Source organism: Corvus kubaryi, unplaced genomic scaffold (assembly GCF_017639235.1).
Source record: "Corvus kubaryi isolate FWS band 111438036 unplaced genomic scaffold, C.kubaryi_AGA036_p1.0 37284, whole genome shotgun sequence".
Classification (NCBI taxonomy): Eukaryota; Metazoa; Chordata; class Aves; order Passeriformes; family Corvidae; genus Corvus; species Corvus kubaryi.
In genome coordinates this window covers 2,657,449-2,677,846 of record NW_024581088.1, presented here as the reverse complement: position 1 = coordinate 2,677,846, position 20,398 = coordinate 2,657,449, and the positions used below count along the sequence as shown (strand labels likewise).

The 20,398-nt window shown below is 40.5% G+C and overlaps 1 long non-coding RNA gene across 1 annotated transcript; it reads left to right on the top strand.

Moving 5' to 3' along the window:
- Positions 1-264: 264 nt before the first annotated feature.
- On the top strand, positions 265-16,814 carry LOC121663481. The gene is made up of 3 exons (XR_006015642.1): positions 265-352; positions 2,353-2,359; positions 16,804-16,814. It is a non-coding gene; the product is annotated as an uncharacterized LOC121663481 (long non-coding RNA).
- The last annotated feature ends 3,584 nt before the right edge of the window (positions 16,815-20,398 follow it).

The following is a 20,398-nucleotide window of genomic DNA, read 5'->3' as shown; positions in this document are numbered from 1 at the left end:
AGTGGTGCTTTTGGCTTGATTGGACTGAAGACCTGGTGATAAAGGTGTGTTTCGTGTGCACTAGACCTTGCTGAATTGCTCTGGTCATGACAGAGAACACTGAGTGCAAAGGAGAGGGCACATGGAGGTAGTAGGAGACTCACGTGCAGAAAATGTTTGAGCTGAGTAAATTTGTGCTTTGGGAAATGTATTCTGCCTTCCTAGTGTTTCCAAACAAGTTTTATTTCTTTAAAAAGGAGTGGCGGAAAATGCTGGGACCTAATCACCAAGAAGGGAGATTTAATCTCTGAAACAGATAGCAGCTAACAAGCAAGCTCTAAGTGATATCCATGTGTTAGAAAAACAAATTAAAGTTTAGGGCTTGACGTGCTTCAGTGATCAGACCTGGGGGAGAAAGCTAACATAAGCTTGGGAGGAAGGATGTACCACTGATAATGGATGCAAAGAATTCAGAATTTATGGATGACAAGGACATCTGGCAGGACTTCCAAGATAAGGAAGGAACTCATGAAACCAACTCAGTAATTGTGCTGAAATCAGGTCCAAGTGAGTAAGAGGTAAACCAGGCAGGAGCATCTGTGACCACTGACTCACAGACCACCTGCCGAAAAGAAGAGAGAAACTGAGCATGTGGACTAATTAACATGAGAAGTTAGAGAATCATTAACCAATATAAAACAAAATAGTAATTGATAAGAGAACTATGTAACTTGTAGCCAATGAACACTAATTCCTTTGTTTGATAAAATGTATAAATAGTTAAAAGTTTTGATAATTGGGGTACATGTTTGGTGGAGCAATCTCCCATGTACCTCAGTGCTGAATAAAGTAATGTTGACTTTCTAACCTAAAAAACTTGTTGGAGAGTTTATTTCCCAGTTTTTAGTGACACTAGAATGAGTAGTTGAAGAACACAGGTGTATAATGGGCTCAGTTTGCTAGGCTGTATTTGTTGATGTTATAATTTAAATAGATTGTAATTTGAATTTATAGTACAAGTATTCACAAATTTCAGAATGAGCTCCAAAAAATACTGTTACTTACCAATACAATGTGTACAGAAATCCAGAAGTGGGGTAAGTGATCAGGCAGAGGTGGAGTTGAAGCCTGAAGAGAAATAAAAAATATTCATGAAAATCTCTGATGTAAGAAGTGAGGGACGAATGTTACAAAATATTTCCAATGATTTATTTTTTTCCCATGATTTTCATCTAACCAAGGAGGGGGAACAAGCCATGTAATGCAGCAGCTTAGAGCAGAGAACCAAATGTTTCCCCTCAGAAGACACTTTCCTGCTGCCTGTGCTGCCAGTTCACTGGGGAAAAGCAAGGAATGGGGCTCTAGTGATGATAAAAATAATGCTAAGGGTTAGGAATCCTCGTGGTTTATGGCATTCTGTTTCCAAGGGAGGGAAACCATTGCTCTCTACAGCTTTGAAGGAGGCATCATTAAATTAGATACCTAAGTTTAAAGGTTTCCTCTCATTATTTTCTGTTGGCAAAATATTCTTAATAATGTGATATCACAACAGTTGTCCAAATGAGTGTGAAAAGAATTATCTTAGACTACAGCAGTGCTGAAGAAGCTGTCTTCATTCATGCTAACTACAGCTTTGCTTCCTGTGGATCACTGAGTCACTTCCACAAGAACAGATTATGGTCTCCAAGCATTTTGAAGCTTTTTACATATGAGTAAAACACAGGAGATAAGATTTGATTATAAATCTCGGTTTGAATAAGGGATCATAGGAATTTGTCCAGCTTTATAGCATATAATTCTGATTTTCTACATTAAAATCCTATATTCAAACCTTGAAAATCCCTATTAGGTTGTGCACTTGAGTGCCCAGCAAATACTCAATAGTCTCTAATGTGTTGTATTTCCCCACCCCACTTGTTTTTTTCATTCCAGATAGGCTGCATGGCTGTCCTCAGGTTGAATTTTCACTTCTGTTACATAGTGGTAATACAGACAACTTCCAGTTTTGTTGAGTGGGACGCTCTTCACTGGGAGCCGAGGCTGTTTCTGTGGATGTGCAGTACAGTGTGGGGAATGCTGCGCTTGCTACCCAATTCAATGTTAATTTGTTTAAGTTTTTCTCTCTTGAGTTTTTTCCTGATTCTGCTTGCATGCTACCTCAAAGAACAGGCCTGATGATGGAGTCTAACTAGAAATTTTACATATGGAAGGAAATTTTTTTCTGTTGAGGTCTGAATGCCAGATGACTGTGACCCAAAACATTAGGAAGCACCTTCAAGTGAATATTGCTGAGCTATGTATAAATCATCCTGAAAGTATTTTAGGTGTATACATGAGAGACTGCTCATTGAAGCATCATAGAATTCTTTGAAGTGGAGGTGTCTGCAGCATTATTAATACAGAAATTTGGCATGATGGCAGGAAAAAGCTGTTATGAGGTATTGTCAGTTCACCTGCTGAAGCCTTTTAAATGCTAATTTAGAGATCTAAACCAAGCTTAGACCAGAGATACTTTGCAAATCTGAACTAAGCTACTTCAGGAAGAGGAGTTTCCCTTGTTTAAAACACGATGGAAGAAGACAACAGGAAAAGAACACACAAATAGCATATGAAATTTCTTCTTTGATGGCTCATACTCTCACACTGCATGAATGTGTGTGTTTGCCCTTTTTGCTCCTCTCAGCCTGTAACATCTCTTAACCAAATTTAACCAGATTTGCAGAAAGGCACTCAAACGTACTGTGTTCCTGCAGGAATTGTTCAAAACAGTCTGTGAGCAAAAGCCTGGGGTGTGAGCTGACTTCTTGCACTGGACCCCCAGGGAAAATTGTTCTTTTGTGTGTCTGAAGTGTGGGAAAGTGTTCCCATGTCAGGGAGCAGCAAGGACAGGACAAGCAGGGGGTCAAGCGTGGTGACAGCGCAGGGTGGGCTAAGGCCACCACGGCGGCAAGGCAGAATGCCACAGCACCTGGGCTGGGTGAGCAGAGCTGGGAAGTGAAGTGTTTTTTCCAAAGAACCCTTAGCAAAATATTTTTATGTGCATGCTGTTTCTAATAATGTAGATCCGTGATAGTTTCTTAAAACTGCTTATCTGAGGAAGGGATTCTTGCCAAAAATGAACATGAACATTTGTTACAGCAAACACTGCTTGCTTCCTGCCCAGTCTGCATGCAGCCTTGGAGGGAAAAGCAGACACATGGTATTTGCAAAAGATGTATCTTATTTTAACAAAATTTTGCCCACATTTTCATATACAATGATTGAGAATGACAGTGAATTCACATATTTGTAAGTGGCTTTTTGGAGCTGATAACATCTAGAGCAGGAGTGGGAGTAATTTATACGCAAATTATTTGCTATACATGTCTGTTGGAGCCATTTACTAAAAAATATTAATTGTAATTAAATTAATCTGGTCCTGTGGAAATATAATTTTGACAAAGTGTGTTTCCTGCTGCCACAGACTGCTGTTAGCTCAGAGTTTTATGTGTTGTTAGTAATTTAAGTACTGTACCAGTCAAAATAACTGCAAATTGCTAGTAGCAGATGTCATCAATGCAGAAAATAATTTCTCTGTCCTAACTTTATTTTCGGTAATGTAACGGAAAATATTGAAAATATTGTGCAGTTAATTAGGACATTAGCTAGTAATCTTGCATTTTGTTTTCTAAAGAAAATGTTTTCTTCTGTATGCAGCTTGGGGAATGAAACATAGCATTGTTATTACTTCCCTGACTGGAGGAACTGGTGGGGAAAATGCAGATAACTTGAAGTCAGTCTTTCTATGTACCAGCTTATGTGCGTGAATTGAAATATCACTGAGGAGATGGGGAGAACTGGGCCAGCTTTCAATGGAACTCTTGGCCTGCTTGATGGGAAGTACCATGATTTTGACATTGAAGTTTGAGGCTTGTAGTATGTGAACAAGCTGAGGAATCTTGGACCTGTTTGCACAAGTGGTGAGGAGTTAGTCTGACGGCTATGGTTGTGGAAGGGGAGTAACAGGGATGGACTACATCCTCATCAAACAGTTCCCTCTGAGTGGTAGAAGGGTTCCAAAGAAGAATAAAGTATTTTTATGTGGAGAAGACACAGTGTGCTAGAGGGTGGTTTAATCTAGCTCAAAAAGAATGAGAAGCAGTTGCTAAAAGGAAAATCAGATTAATTCAAATTAGGAATAAGGCAAGTATCCTTAACAGTGAAGCAGGGAAGAGATTAATTTTATCTTTTGAAATGTCTTTATGTCAGTATCCTCTTTTTAAATGTGGAAACTAAAGGTATAGGCAGAGGCAGACTTACCTACTCTTCTTTTTAAGGTTTTCAACAAGTGGATCAAGCCTTTGCCACAGAACTGTGCCTGGAGCTCACACTGTCACTTTACCACAAGCCCTACTCTGTTTCCAGCACTGTTTTCCTGAGTACTTTTCCTTAGTCTTGAAAGCAGGACCAGGGAAGAAGAACTGAACAAATGGTTTGTCGTGAAGAGCAAACTGAGGAAGGATGAGCTCGCAGGTTGTTGCAGGCAGCTGTTGGGGAGGGGATGTTGCAAGGACAAGCGTGCCTCATGCTTCCAGCCTAAAGGGGGCTGGCTGAGAAACAAATGTGATCTGAGCATGCAGCTGAGAATGTTTGAGTCTAGATGTGACTTTTTCAAGACTAGATTTACTTGCCAGGCCTGTGAAATCTCAGTCATTAGAGATTTTCAAGAAGTTAGATAAATAGCTGTCTAGATGTCTTAGATCTCAGTAGGAAGATGGGCTTAGATGATTCATAAACCTTTCTATTTGGAATTCCTAGCATTTTTCCCAGATGAACATTTTTGTGAGTTTTGATTTAAAACATATTTTGTTCAAATGGGTCTTGTTTCTCAAGTGTCTCTAATTTCTTTGTCAGTACTCTCATCTCTTTCTCATTTATCAGTCTGCAGGTATTTGTAATATCAATTCCCTCTTCTCGGTTTGCTTTAGTTAGTTCTCATGGATGGATGCATTCCTTTTTTAAAGGGTTTCATCCCAATCCTTTCAGGAGCTTGCTAGTAATGGTGCCTCAGATGTCAAGTCCCCATTGATGTCTATGTTTTCAAGCTAGGAAGGTATTTTTAATCCATTTGATGTGTACTTTAGTCATGCTGTATTCTCAGGTGCTAGTTTAGAAGTCTTAAACTAAGAAATTTATGTTATTGATCTGGAACACAAAACTGGAACACAAAATCAGGCTGGTTTAACAAGAGCTAATCTACAGCAAATATTTTTTCCGGACAGTTATTATATTCCTGGCTTTGTTTTGTGTGGCTTGCATGTTATGCTAATCACTTCATTTACCTGCATCTATGAAAGATGGGTGTAGTGATACAATTTGCAGTCTTTGGGAATGTGCAAATTTAGCTTTGAGCCAGGAGTTAGTCTTACTTGAAATTAATTTTACCGCCTCGATGGAAAACCCAACAACCCTGAATTTTGGGACAGAGGCTTTTCACAAATTTTCATCCAGGTGAAAAAACACAAAGCAGATGTACAAAACTGTTTTTATATATAAAAAGCCACCTGTCTTTTTTTCTGTGTGACCATTGCTGGGTTATTATGCTTTTAGTGAAGCAAATTATTTCACTTGCCCTATGGAAAGGACTTCATGGTTCTGGCTTAGGGAAATGGGAAAGAGCAGAACGTTCAGCAGTGCCCTCCTAGAGGTTGGCAGGGCTGTCAGCAGCCTGGGAAATAAACTTGGAACCTTGGAAACTGCAGGTTTAGTGGGGCAACTTTCAGAAGAAACGTATCAGCTTTGAGAACTCATCAGGAGCTGTCAGCTCAGCCCAGAGTCATAAATATTTAATTTATCTTGACCCTTTTGATGTTGCCAATCAATGTTGTTCTCTTCTGCTGCAGATCTGGGACCATTATGCTGATATTGATACCAGTCAGTTTGTCAAATGGAATGACAGTGTCTCTCCAGATTCTGTTCTTTGTGGCCGTGGGATTCTGTCAGAAGCCTTTGCACACAGTACATAGCCTGTGTGAAATTTATAGCTGCAATTTTTCTCAGAAGTAGAACAGACCAGTATAATTAGGTAATATATCTTGTTAATGATAGTTTTGTGCAACAAGGTATATGAAGTAAAATTATCTGCCTGCAAAGAAACCCCATATTAACTAATGATGAAATTCTGAATTCTTGTAAAAGTCAAATATCAAATATTAACATAGTGCTTTTGCTTTTCCACCAATTTCTTTGGTTTATCATTGCATTAAAAATATTTTAAAATATTTACACTGAAATAAAGGTATTATAAAGGTATCAGTGTAGAAACTGTTCTATTTTATTTTAGCTAACTTTGCCTTTTACAAAGATTGCTGGAGAAACAGGAAATAGCTGTCCAGGAATTACCCTGGCACACTGATTCCCTGAGTCGGGAGAGTATATCAGTGTTTAAAATGGAGTGTTTTAATGAAACAGATAAGTCAAGTGAGGTGAGGCAGTTAAAATGGTTGGTGGGTTCAGCTACCAGAGAAAGGGAGAATTATACTTAAGGTAAATGGATGATTATTGCTCATCAGAGCAGTGATAATTTTTAATGTAGCACATTTCCTACTGGTAGGAGCTCAAAAGCATAAGGTTTCCTATGCAGCCCCTTCAGTATCAGATGTGCTGTGGAGTTTGGTTTGGCTTAGCAACATTTACACAGTTACAGGCTGAAAGTAGAGAATGCTGATAGAATAAAATTTCATCCAACTTCTACTGATGTTCTTATTCAAGAACACATGCTTAACAAGCTTGCACAAACGCTTGTCAGTAAAGCTGAGGCCCACCTGTAACAGCTAGCTGCAGAATCACACCAGTCAGGAGCATTTTCATACAGTTTGTGATCGTCTTTGCTTCAGAGCAGTGCTCTCAGATGGAGAGCCATGGGCTGCACCCAACCCCTCAGGACAAGGGGTCTCTTTTACCCTGTGGCTCTGGGCAGGTCGAAGGAAGGAAACCTGTTCTGTCTGTGGTGCTGGACTGTGCTGGGGTCTGTTAGGAGTGGACCTGTGTCCAGGGAAAAGCAGCACACCCCCTACTCAATCTTTTCCTCAAAATGTGTTAATTTATTTAAAATTTGGAGAAACCTGTGTGAAAGGACCAGTTTGGGGAGTTGGCTGGTTTGAAAAGACAAAGATTATGGTGTTTCTTTCTCAGAGAGAGAAAGGTTAAGTGCCTTAAGGTTTTTAAAAATTTCGTTTTAATTTGTAATGGATAAAACCGCTATGATGAACTGCACTATACAAATAGGAATTTGGTTTCTTAAAAATAAATTATTTAGCAGTTGACAAAAAGACCTGAATTAAAATGTGGTGGGAACCAGAGCATAAACATTTACCAAGGGAAGTAATCAATAGATCTAAATGTGGCATCTTAAGAAAACACCCACAGAAAATGTGTTCTGAAAGAAATCCTGCCTCAGGGGATAATAAAAAATGTGACCAAAACAAATAGGAAAAAAGAAGTGTGTTGAGACATCCTCATTCTGAAGAAGGGGGAAATGCTCTGTTGCAACTGTACAATGTCTTTGCTTTTATTTAAATGCATTTTGCAGCAGTCTTGCAAGTTTTATGTAATGGAACATGAGTACTTAAAACGATTTCCCGAGAATTTCTTCTCCCCTGCACACACACCGTCTTAAAACTCAGATAAAATTTTGGTTTTGTTAAAACCAATACTTTCTTGCAAAATCTACTAAAATATTCAGATATGCTATATAGCAGTTTTACTTTTTGCAGATTTTAAGATGGGATTTGGGTTTGGGCAGTATGGACTAGATGATACTGGGTGGATTTAAACCCACTGCTTGCATTACAGCAAGAAAGGTTGTCTGTGTAAAATGGTATGAGCTCCTGCAGAGAAATGCTTTATTTATTTTGCAATTATTTCTATAATGTTGACAAGCCCGTTAATACAAAGTAAAGAGCAGTTTGCATTCCATTTAATAACATCTTCCCATGCATAATACTTGAGACTCCAGCCTCCTGGGGAAAAAGAGACTTTCTTACCCATTGGTACATGCAGAAGACTTGGTGTGACCAGCAAAGTGACAGTGGCAATCAGCCAAGATGGGAATCATCAGACTAGTGCCTAGTTTGATGGATTTCCTCTCCCTTTAGATGCATTATTGTCTCTCAGTTGCACTTGGGGACCAGAGCATTCACCCCAAGACCTGTATTTTATGATTTTGAATAATTTTTCAGTTCTTTATCATTAGCTTAACTGGCAGGCTTAGAGCAGTGTGAAGAGTGCCCGTGCATTGCTTGCAGCTCCTGAAGAGGCAGCAAATTGAGCACTGCAAAGCTCTCTGCCCTCAGTTACCTGGGCACACTTGGGCTCTCTGCTCTGGTTGGTACCTGGCTGCTCTACAGTTCTCTGCTGTGCTTTTCCTGAAAACTCTTTGTGAGTTGCTGAAGTGCTTTTAGCTCCACTTCACTAGTGGGAATTTTGCTTCTCTACAGCATGAGACAAGAGTCCCCTTCAAGTGCTGCAATGTGTTTTATACCCCTTGCTTGAGAGATGAATGAATTAAGTATTGAATTTCCCTCTGGACATACCCACTTCTCTGTAGAAGCTTATGAAAATACAACCAGCTTGCTCAGACTTGTGCAATTACCTGCTAGTGTTTGTCTCTCTGGAGGGATGAGACAGGACTTTCATACTGATTTGGGCAACAAAAAAGCAGATCAAGTGAACACCTTAATTGTGTTGTTCGAGGAGGTTTGTGTGCTTGTTCAGGAGATGGCAAATGCCCTGGCCAGTGCGTAGCCATCCTTCCTATTCCCCACCCAGGTTTGTTTTCTATTTATTCTCCTTTCAGAATTCCCTCTGGTGAACCTTCTGGGGGAGACTTTTGCCTACAGGTGGGCGTGGGTGCTGGTATCTTATGTTTTTCCTGTTTAGTTGAGGCTCTTATGCTTGATTTGTCTCATCTGGTTGGAAATTGAGTATCAGAATTAAAATATACTCAAACAAACAAAACCCCTTTATCTGCATTCTGAAACCATAGAAACCTTCACCCACAGTGTTTATCCTTAACATCAAAAACTTGGGAAGTTACAGTTGGGTTGTCTTGATCCACCGTAATGTTTTGCATCTCTCTGTCATTGTGTCTTTATAACTTACTGGAGTGTGTTATATCTGAAAGTGTATTATTCAGTACAAAACGATTGTATATTACTTAAATTTCAGGCTTTGGACAAATTACTTTTTAAACTGAAAGAGATTGAGCTGACCTAATGATTCATTAGTTTAGGAAGGTGACTGCTTGAAAGCAACATTTGTGCCAGATTACTGAAAATAAACGTTTATAACCTCAATAGTGTACTGACTTGTAATAGTTTAGCCAGGAAACAGACAGGATTATTTATCTTTAGGGTCCTTTATATGTGGTGCATACAAGCCTTATTTTGCACATGAATTAAAAAAATGTGTCTGTGTGGCAGATGGGCTGAAATTCTTTCCTCTGAGGAAAAGTGAACTGAAATCTACAAGTGAAATGTGTATGATGCTTTTGTTTATTTCTTTAAAGTTAGGAAGAAAGGAACTCTACAGGAGCCTGGGGAGATATGTTCATGAGGTACTTACATGGACTGCTGTCCACAAGAATAGAGAAGTGGATAATGTTTAAGAAGAAATAGTTTAAAAATCCCTGTGTGTGGCACTGAGAAGATGGCACCCCAGATGGTCAATCTGCAGCCTTCTGGAGTGACACACCCAGGGGCAACTTTCGAGCTGCCAACACAACTGATGCTGAATCTTCCCATTGTGCCAGATGTTACTGCCCCCCTGCATGGCTGGGACGCAAAGAGAAACAGAGGCCTTGCATTTTCCCTGTTTTCACACTCCCATATGGGAGTGGGATACAACATGGGTAAATTGAATTGAGTGTACTTTTTGAGACACATTCATATGTTCGCCTCCGTTCCTTGTTGCAGCAGCTGCTGATAGTTCTGGGCCTTTTAGGTCCTTGCTTTGCTTTGCCAGGGTAGGCATCCAGAAAGGCACAGCTTCAAAAGACTTGAATATGTAAAGGGGTTTAGAAAAATTTTGAAATGAGAACAGAGTAGATTTGGGTTTTATGTGTAGACAGTATTGTCATGTCCTGGAGGTGTTAGAAGGTGTATGAACAGGTTGTATGAGACTGGAAGGTACTTGAAAAGGAAGGTAGCAGGAAGTTGTTCCTGTTACGAGAATAAGGGCCAACAAGGCACAGCCATGTAGAGAGCCCTGTGGCAATAGTTCTTGGATTGGAGGTTGAGGGACAGTTTGTCTGACACATGACACTCTGGATGTCACAAGCAGACAGTGCAGTCCCATGTGGAGTGTGTTATTCCAGGGATATTGGAGGATGCTGCGCTTATTTTCAGAGCTCCTGCTTCCCCATGCCAATTGATCCAGAGCTCTGTGACTGGCTGCTCTGCAGGTTGTCCTTGTGAACTGTGTTTGGAACTAGGTTTGCATCTCATGCAGTCCTGTCTCAGCTCTTACCACCAACACTATGCTGGGGAGCAGCTGCACCTCCTGGCATAGACAATTGCAACCAACATGTGAACAGCACATGGAAAGACTGAAGTCAAAACCCACACGACTTGCACCTTACTAGACGTGGCCAAGTGTTTTGTTTGGATGATGGGACTGAACTCACAATCTGTGTGTTTTTCCCCCTAAGGCAAATTGCCATCCTGAACTCCAGGCCCATCTGTTGAGGATGTGGCTGGCAGCCCTGGGACCCTGCATGGGCCAGTTGAGGTGCTGGCCCTTCATGCACTGACAGCACAGGACGGTGCTTTCTCTGGTGAGTCAGGCTGTGCCCTTTGCACAGAGGGGTGAAGTGAGAAAGGTGCTGCTTTGTCACTCCAGCTCTCAGTGCAGGCCTGTGCTCTGAAGCTTCCCACATCTCCTCATGCAACATGAGCAGGTATCCTCGTGCCTCAGCCCTCTCCTGCCCTGCGAGTGGTACCCAGCAGGTTGCCCACAGGCAGCCAGGGTCAGGCTGTCCTGGGGGGTGTGCAGAGCTCTTGGCAGCCACCTGCCTGTCCACAGGCCAGCACAGAAAGCAGCAGCTTTTAAATCCAGCCTTCTTTTCTGGACCAGGGGTGTTGCCTAGAGGCACTGGAGTGCTTACAGCTAGCAGGAGGCAAGTGGGAAGAGTGAGTGGGAATTGCTATTATTATTATTAATAATAATATTAATGAAAAAGCTCCAAAAGATCAAGGACTTAGAAATTAATTGTTCCTGGTTACAATATACAGCATGAAAAGAGGCTGCCTAAACCAATAATGGAATTCTAGTCCCTTCCTTATTAAATTAATTTGTTTCAGATCTTCAGCTTTTTTCCCCATCTGTGCAAATTTTTTATAACTGTTTAAAAGAAGAATTAGAAAGGAAAGATTAAGGAGAGTAGAAGCAGCAGTGATCCAGCTGAGAAAGTAGTATGGAAAAGCAATAACTTATGAGATACTGAAGCATTTTTGAATAAATATCCTTACGTTTTTATGACTATTATAATTCTATGTCAAATACCCTTATGTCCAGATCCAGTATTTCTTCTGCATTTAAATCTCCCACTAACTTCAATGCCACCATATTCAAAGGACTCCATCTTGCCTTCCATGTTCTCAGTGGGATTTTGTATTTGTGAGGAATGAAAAAGTTTATCATCTGTGAGCGCGTTGAACACCAAAAAAAGATCAAACAATGGAAGATCTGGTCCAGTTGCTTGGTGTACATTTTGGTACAACTCTGCATAATAGCATGATTTACACATGGGTTTCCATTGTTGGTATTTTATTTATGCCACATTTTGAGCTGATAATTTAAAAACTTGGAGTATCTTTTGAAAGTATTACTTAAATAGATAATTTAGTTCTTAGTAGGGAGTCTATTTTTCCCCTCCAAGAAGAATGACATTATAGTTGCAAAGTGTATTGCAATTAAAAGTAATTGTTTTGATCAAAGGGAGAGAGAGCAAAAACATGGGCTTTACTTTTCTGTGATTCTGTCCCTTCTCCTCCCCTGCCCTCTACAAATCATAGTAGTAGTTGCCTAGACAATAGACATTTAGGGGCCTAGCTGACTTTTCATATCCATGATTTGCTGGTACATACTCAAAATAACTGGAATTTTGCACACCAGATAGTGTATCCCAGCTTGGGTTCCTGTTCAGTGCAACCTGAAAGCAGCTGGCTGCTGGGAATTTGCAGGGGGAAGGTGCCTAGGGTCCTCTGACAGAAAGTTTAGTGGGAGTGGAGTCTGTCCTATCTTTGCCAAGTGACTGATGTTAAAGGGCAATTACAGTCCAAAGTGTGAGCTGCTGTGGTATGAATTCACCCTGAAAATAGGGAGCTGCTGTGACCCTAACTCAGCAGCCTCTTGTCCCCACTGTGAATCTCACTGCGAATCCCTAAGTGACTCCTGGCTATGCTTTAAAAAAAGAGTGTCAAATATTTTCCTGTTAGTTGAAAGTAACAGCCTGTTGGGTAACTTGTGCTGAACTGCCTGTGTACCAGCCTAGTACAGGCCGTGTCCTTATTTCTCTGTTCTTCCACTTACCTGCAGAGCTGTGTGCATCCGGCGCAACGCCTGCCATGAGTGTGTGCTCAGGTCTGCCTGGGTGCTTGGATTCAGCTGTACCCAGGACCTGCTTTCTCAGATGCTTTCTGCACTTGAGTAATTGGTTTCAGTTAACTCTTTCCTCAGTTCTAATTTTAATGCCTCTCACTTTGGCGAGGAGGAAACCACCACCTTTCTCCCAGTTTGCCTCCTCTCTTTCTGTAGTTTGTGCTGCTTGATGTCTGTCCAGCCTGCCCTGGTTGCTGGTGGTGTGTGGAGAGCTGGTGACCCTGCAGCTCATGGGGAAGAGGTGCTGGGAAGTCCTGCAGAGAAATGCCCCATCAGGAGTTCCAGCACAGGATTTGATTGCCCCTAGGGATCCCTCTTTCCTGTCTCAGGTAAAGGAAGCCTGTGTGCAGCAGGTGCCATGGGCCCTGTTGCTGTCTGTATGCTGTCCTCTTCCTTCGTACATTTGATCATCAGGTACAAACCTTATATTCTTCTCACGCTGAGAAACTCATTGATAAACCATTCCAGGTCTTGTGTTTGTCATCGACCTGCACAGCAACAGATTGGACTTGGACAGGGTCCCCGTGGCAAGAGCTATCAGGTGCCATCAAACAGTATTGAATAGAATGTTTCAAAATGACTTTTTGATAACATCAGTAGTTTGGGATATTTGATTTAATTAATCTGTGAATATTATAGAAGTCTGGAATTTTTTTTGTGCATGATATGGGAATTTTTTTTTTTTTCTGTTTTAACACTAGTAGAAGTTAACAAAACAATGAAACAGCTTAGAAAATCTTTGACTACGTAACCTATTATTTGTATAACTTCCTCTTTGTACTTGTTGCTGAAGTGCATTTGTTGCTTTTTAGTTTTCTTCCCCAAAGAAAAATAAATTTTACTATGTTAGCACTCTGTTTTAAGCCACTGTGCAATGTCTATTTTATTATTTAAAAGTGGAACAGCCTTAGAATCTTCTTCAGGGTAGAAAAATTAGTTAAGAGAGGAAAGGCAGATGGAGAAAAAGAAAAGCTTGGCAGGGAGTGGGAAGATGTGAGACCTTCCAGGAAGCCTGTTGAGCATGTTTGAGAGGAAATCTGTGCATGCATGGCCTTGTTCCTTTTGTCCTTTGGATCCATGTGGTTCATAGCCTTCATGAGCATGGTGAACCTCAATGACATTTAATGTATAATAAGAAATTATTTTGCTGGTCTCACTTGGGGATATGAATTTATTACCAGACTCAGATCTATTTCTTTTCTTCTTTTGTAAGGCTTTTTGGGATGAGAGGCTTCTCCTAACAAAATTGAAGAGTTAATGCAGAATTATTTTTTTCTTTTCTGTTTTGCCATAGGTAGTTAATGATAATAACAACAACAAAAGAATAGGACAGTAAATAGGAGTAAATTCCATACAGTGAGAAAACTGAAGAATATGAAGGACTTGCCCTTTGTAAAGTAGAAACAAATATTGTACTTAAGGAGTTTTTTGTTTGTTTCGTATAATTACAAGAAACTAGTGTGGATGCTTTTCTTCTAATTGATAACCTTAATGGGACAGTTCTTAATATATGTGATAATCAGTTGAATTTGCATTTCTGAACTTGTAGTACAGTCTTGCAAGGGTCCTTAGAGAATCTATTAGTTCTGTTCCTCACTGTTCCTGGTAAGCACAGAATTGCAGAACTAATATTCCAATGCTGCTTATACCTGGTGATGGCAGAAGAGTCAAAACATTACAAACCATTTTTACGTGAAATTTTGTGATAGAGGTTATTAACATCTGTAGGGTCGCTTTCAGTGTAATTCTTTGTTTTCTTGTCACTCCTAATCTGCTTCCAGAATGGCACTGGAAAACAAGTAGCATTTGTAATCCACCTCTGCACCAGCTCATGTGAAGGTGACATAATTAAACATCTTTTTGACCATTATGGCAAATAATAAACGACCCTGACCTGACTAAGGAACAACATTGATCTGGACTACTTAAAAGCAGCTAAGGACACAAAGTCCTTTAGAAGCAAACGCCTCTTGAAGATCGCCAGGAGGCAAGAGAAACTCCCCAGGGCTGCAGCTTTTCATGGTGTACGACGTGTTTGATCACTGATCTGTGCCGGCTGGTGTGATGTGGATTTATAAATCCTAATGGAACTACTTTCATTCCTCTTTGGTACAGATAATGACCCCTGGGATATTTAGTTTAAAGAAAAGTCCCTTAAAAAGAGAGGTTTGATTAAGGTACACAAAAATAGGTCTTCAGTGGGTGCAAATGGAAATACCGGAAATTCTATTTAATCCGAAGAAAAAGCTATTTTACTGTAAGAGGGTGATCAAACACTAGAGAAACAGGTTGTCTGAAAGGGACATCCTTGGAGATACTCAAAACCCAACAAGACACAGTACTGAGCATACTGTAGGCTTTGAGCAGGGGAATTGGACTATGATCTCCAGAGGTGCCTTCCAACCTCAGTGCCTCTTGTTCTGTGAAATACTGGTGGCATAAAAAGATGAGCCACGGTCACCTGGCTTACCCTTTTTCATACCATGGTCTCTGATTAAGTACTGTGTTCCTCTTTCCTGCCCCAGAAAGAGTTTGGTATAGCTCAGCAGAACGAGGAGAGGGTGTGAAGAGAGAGTGAGTTCTACCCAGTTTTGGATTTCCATCTTTGTGGAGTGTAACTCATTTAATATTTGTTTGTGCCTTGCGTGCTGTGTGGGAGGACAAATTCTGGATTAATTAGCCTGTGCAATAGTGGTTGTACAAATCCACATGCGGTCTGTGCATTCTCTGTTCCTAGGAATGGGACAAGGCTGCTGAAAATTTTAAGGAAAAAAAAAGCATGGAAGTGGAAGGGAAAATAATGGTCTTTTTGAATCACCTAGGAGTATATGTTCATTCTGAGCACATATTTGGCTCAGCAGGTGGCATTATTTACTGACCAAAGAACATCAGTCAGCATGGCAAGCTATGGGCATTTCAAATCAGAAAAAACCTAATAATAAAGTCTTCCCCTGATTATATAGCTCCTCTCTTTAATTTATTGTCCACAGTAGGTGGAGAAGATTGAAATTATAGTGGTGATTATAAATGAGCAGACAGAAACTTAGCAAAGTAGTCTGACAGTTTTGAGAAATATCCAGCTAACTGGAAGAAGTCTGCAATCACTGCAGTGCCTCATTGTGCACCCAAAGCAGGGCTGCCAATGTCTGGGGCTGGTAGCTGGGTGGTGGGGAAAGCAAGGCAGCAAGTCAGTGGAACATAATCAGAGATTGATGGTGTATTCTCTGCTTGTCTCTAAATGGTTTGTAAATGAACACACTTGGAGAGACAAAACCGTGGTTTTTTGGGATATGCTCTAAAGTTTCAGATTTCTTGAATCCACTATTCAGTGGATATAAGAGATCATTCTGGGTAGTTATAGCAGACAGTTCTAGTAATATATTTTGTATTGAAAGATAAGGATGGTTCTGTAGGAATTGCTATAAAATCTCAAAAATTAAGAAGAATGGGACTCTATTCCAGGTGGAGAGAGGAGATGAAGAGATGATGAGATTGACTGTTTGGAATGCTGAAAAAGCTTGACATCAAATAAATATGTAGCATCTCTAAAAACCAGATGTGTGCCTTCTGCCACAGCTTCCTAAGAGGAGAGCATTTGAAGGAGAAGAGGTTGTCAGTGGCTCGTATTCTGTGAAAAGTTCTGCATGTTTGGGAGGTGAAAACACATCACTGGTCCTGCACAGCCCATCAGGAGAGGCCTCTAGAAAAACCTAGAAAGTCATCTCTTCAGGCACTCATGTGTGCAGGTGTTCAAAAGCCTGTGACATCCGTGTTACCCACTAAGTACTCAGGTGTGCTCAGTAGGGACCAACTGGAAGCAAGTGCTTAACTTAATGAACTGGAGCAAAAACGCCTCAGGGTCTTTGTAAGACAGACTGGGGCTGTGGTTTGTCTGTACAGGAACTGTGTGGCCTCACACATTTTCAGGTATTCCCATGCACACACAGAGCCTTTGTCAACGGCAGAGTATTACCCTGCATTAAAATGAAATTCTTCCGTTAATCTAAGGTTTAGAATTCATGATGACAAATCTTAATGAAAGGTCTATGTAAATTTGGACAGTAATAATTCTCTAGCACTTTGACTTAAATCTGGGAGCTCTCTGCAATGCCTGAACTCAGAGTCATGCTACTGTACATTTTTCATTTGGTTTTTTTCACAATAATTTGTCTTAACCTGCTGCAGAGCATTGCCTCTGAATCCACATAAACTGATGGTAACAACTCTTCTGTTAGCTCTTTAGATTGAGACTATGGAATGACAACTTTCAGTAGCTAGTGCTTTGTTGGAAAGCTTGGTAGGACTTAAAAATGCATTGATTTCTCCCTGATGGGCTGCAACTTGTGATCTTTAAATCTGGGAATGCTTTGCCATGCAATGAGGTGCTGCTGCTTTTCCTCACCAAATACAGAGTGCTGGACAGGAGAACAAACATGACTTCTTCAACTTAATGTTTGAAACTTTTCAAGCATTCTTCTCCCCACACCTTTTTTTAATGCTGTATGGCTTTAATTGTATGTGTTCAGAAGAGGCAAAGACTTTCCTGGGAGGAATTCTTGTGTTCCCAGTGTTCCTCATCTCTCTCTTTCTGACTTAGTTCTAACCCAGCAAAGTGACACGTGCCATCTCTTGCTGATGCCATCTCAGCATTAATTAAACTGAAGACTAATCAGCATGGAGGACCTAACCTGCTGTTCCTTTTTGCTTCACATTGCACATTCTCATAAAATGTGTTCAGTGTCTCTATTTCTTCCAATTTCAGTATTGCTTAGGTTCATGGACTACTGAAATCCAGCTGTGAAGGGCATTTTTGTCTGAACATCAATTACTTTTGATTTCTAGATTCTAATTAGGTGGTTAATTACTTATGACCATGTATCATTGATGACATTTCAATTTTTAAGATAATTACGCAGGTGTGTGAAGCTAAAGAATTATTCTTTACAGTTTTGTAAATCTTGCTGTTTTTATAATACAGATAAGAAATAGAGCATCATCATTCTGAGGACTTCAGTTTCTGTAAATTATGTAACTATGAATTGTTTACTGACGTTATCTTATATTTCTAGAGCAACTCAGCAATACAGAAGGAATTGTGGGTTCTATATAACCATACTTTGGTGGGCAGACTAAACACTTACTGAATTGTTTATTCATAGTCTGGATTTTTAATTTAGCTTCATGCAGTGCTTTTTTTTTTTGCATCAAATTACATTAGCTATGGAGTGTCTAAAGCCATGTAGTAGCAAGTAGAAGTGGTAGAATCAATGAAATAAACCAAAAAAGCCTTCCCCCCCCACCAAATCATAACAACTCCCTCCCTCACCCCAGTTTTGGAGTATTAGCCAGGCTGTCTCTAAAGGTGTGCTGTCCCCATCTGTTCTCCATCTCTTGTGAGGGGGAGTCTCATTAATCACTGAAGAGCATATGCTGTTCTGTAGCACCACAATTGCTAATCCAGGGGCTGTGGAGGTCAGGGACCTGCCCACCAGCTCTCTCACACTCTTGGTGGGGCTGGTGACTGCAGCTGTTTTCAGCTGGTGGCTCTACGGCAGGAGTCAGAGCACGCTCGAGTTGTAGCTTCGATGGTGTGAGTGTTCTCAGGTTGTATGGTGCTGAAGAGTCAGAGCCCATAATATTTCAACACCCGACTGCCCTGAGATCCTGAATGCTCCATTCCCAGCTTCAGGCCTGCCTTTCCTTTCTGGTACCTCTTCCCCTCTTATGCCATTGACTGTTCCCAGACACTTGCCTACCTAATTCTAATGAAGGTAAATTATTGTGAATCGGCTTCCACTGGGTCATGGTTTCATGGTGTGACTGTCACTCCAGTTGTAGGACTGAAGTGGGAGAAATTATACATAATGTACATTTCAAGCTTAAATATCTGAGACTGGACTTGAATTGCAACTGTGTGAACAACTGGGAATGCAGCTTGGTTGAACTGAGCCAAATCAGTGATGGAGCAGCTATAAGACCTCATAAATGTAACCAAGTGGCAAATCAATTTGAATATTTTCAGTGAACTGTCAACACATGGTTTGCAAGCATGAGTTATTTGTGAATAGTTTTGTGTAATGTATATCTGCAGAATTTCACAAAATGTTCAAAGAGAGATGAAAGGTGAAATGCAGTGAATAAATTATTCATAACAAATTATTCACTAAGCTCTATTCATCACTGAGATGAGACAGAATTATTGACTGGACATGGAAACAAAAATTCATTTCAGAGAGATGATATTAAAATACCGGTGTGTTAGTGTAATTATGCTGTGACTGTAAAGACTTTACTATTCTGTAGTAAAATATGCTGTGGGCACTGCTGCAAGATTGATATTCTCCACGGCTAGTACACTAGATTTTTCCTTTAGCTACATAATGGAATATAGGTACACCATTGATCTCTTCCCTTAGTGAGACAAATTTTTGCTTATTTCCTTTGTTTATAATTTGCTGATAGGCAAATACTGTGCTCAGCTGGATGGAATGGAGACTGGTTAAACTGGAAGTGGTAGATATGTAGGCTTTCAGCATTCTTCCTTGTGCTTGGATGTAGCTCCTGTGATGTGAGGAGGGTGCCCTCTCTTACCACTTGTATGTTCAGCATGTGAGCATGAGTCCTGCTGCAGCTCTGTGTTTGTGAGTACCTGCACTGACATGTGAATAATCTGGCCAGCAGGTTGGGAAAGAGCAGTTAAAATGTTATCTTTGGTGCAGTTTCCATCCACATATGACTGGTGGATCTAAATGGTTTTTGTTTCTTCTGCCTAGGGGATGCTTCCTCTAGTCAGCTGCTTAGGTTTTTGAAGCATTTTCCTCTTGATTTGCTTCATAAGGTGCAAAATGAATACTAGTATGTCTGGTGCAGCACATGCATGGTTATTTATTATTGGCATGACCCTAATGCTCCAAGTCTTATAAGAAATTGATATGTCGTTGTGCTGGGAGCTGCTTTTCTGCAAAAAGATCTTGTATTTCCTGGAGCTGTCCTGTGTAGTACAGTCTGTCCATGGGCTCTTAACATTGCAGTCCTTGTAAGCCATTGGTGTATTGAGGCATAAATGAATCTTCTCCCCTCAGCCATCATGTTTTCCCTACACTGTGAACCCCTTGCTGTGTGGTCTGTCTGCTGCAGGTGTACTGTAAGCACAGGATCACAGAAGGGTACAACTGGTTTTGGACTCCTTGCCTGAGGGACAGAACATGAGATAAAATGAGTTGTCTGATTTTAGCACCACGAATTGAGTGTTGAGTCATTCCAAGTAGTTAATTTCAGATCAAGACTTGAAATCACTTTAGTACTTCTCTGCTCTTTCCAGTTGTCCTGGGCTTATTTTCAAAATTACGTACTAGATCTGCTGTTTATCCACTGCAGATGAGCACATATTGGTTTGTACTGGGAGGCCCAATTTGTTCCACCCCAGTTAAAGCTGTTGGCCTAAAAGCAGGAAAGGGTCACATGGACTGCAGCAACACGTTTGAGGCTGCTGCATTAGCTGTAGCTTTGGCTGTGGTTACTGAATTGCTTTCACTTAGTGGCAGACAGTCTTACAGCAAAAAGGGAGGGTATTCAAAATGTTAATAAAAGCTTTAGTGCTCCATCATCATCTTGCAGAAAACAATGTCTAGATCAATCTATCTCCTTCTAAATCTTTAAAGAAACAAAATTTAAACTCGTTTTGCCAAGGCCAAATGTCAATCATAAGAAAAAATCTATATGAAATTTTAATTGCAAGATGTTCAGTGCAAATTTAATGAGTGAAATAAGAGATCTGAGA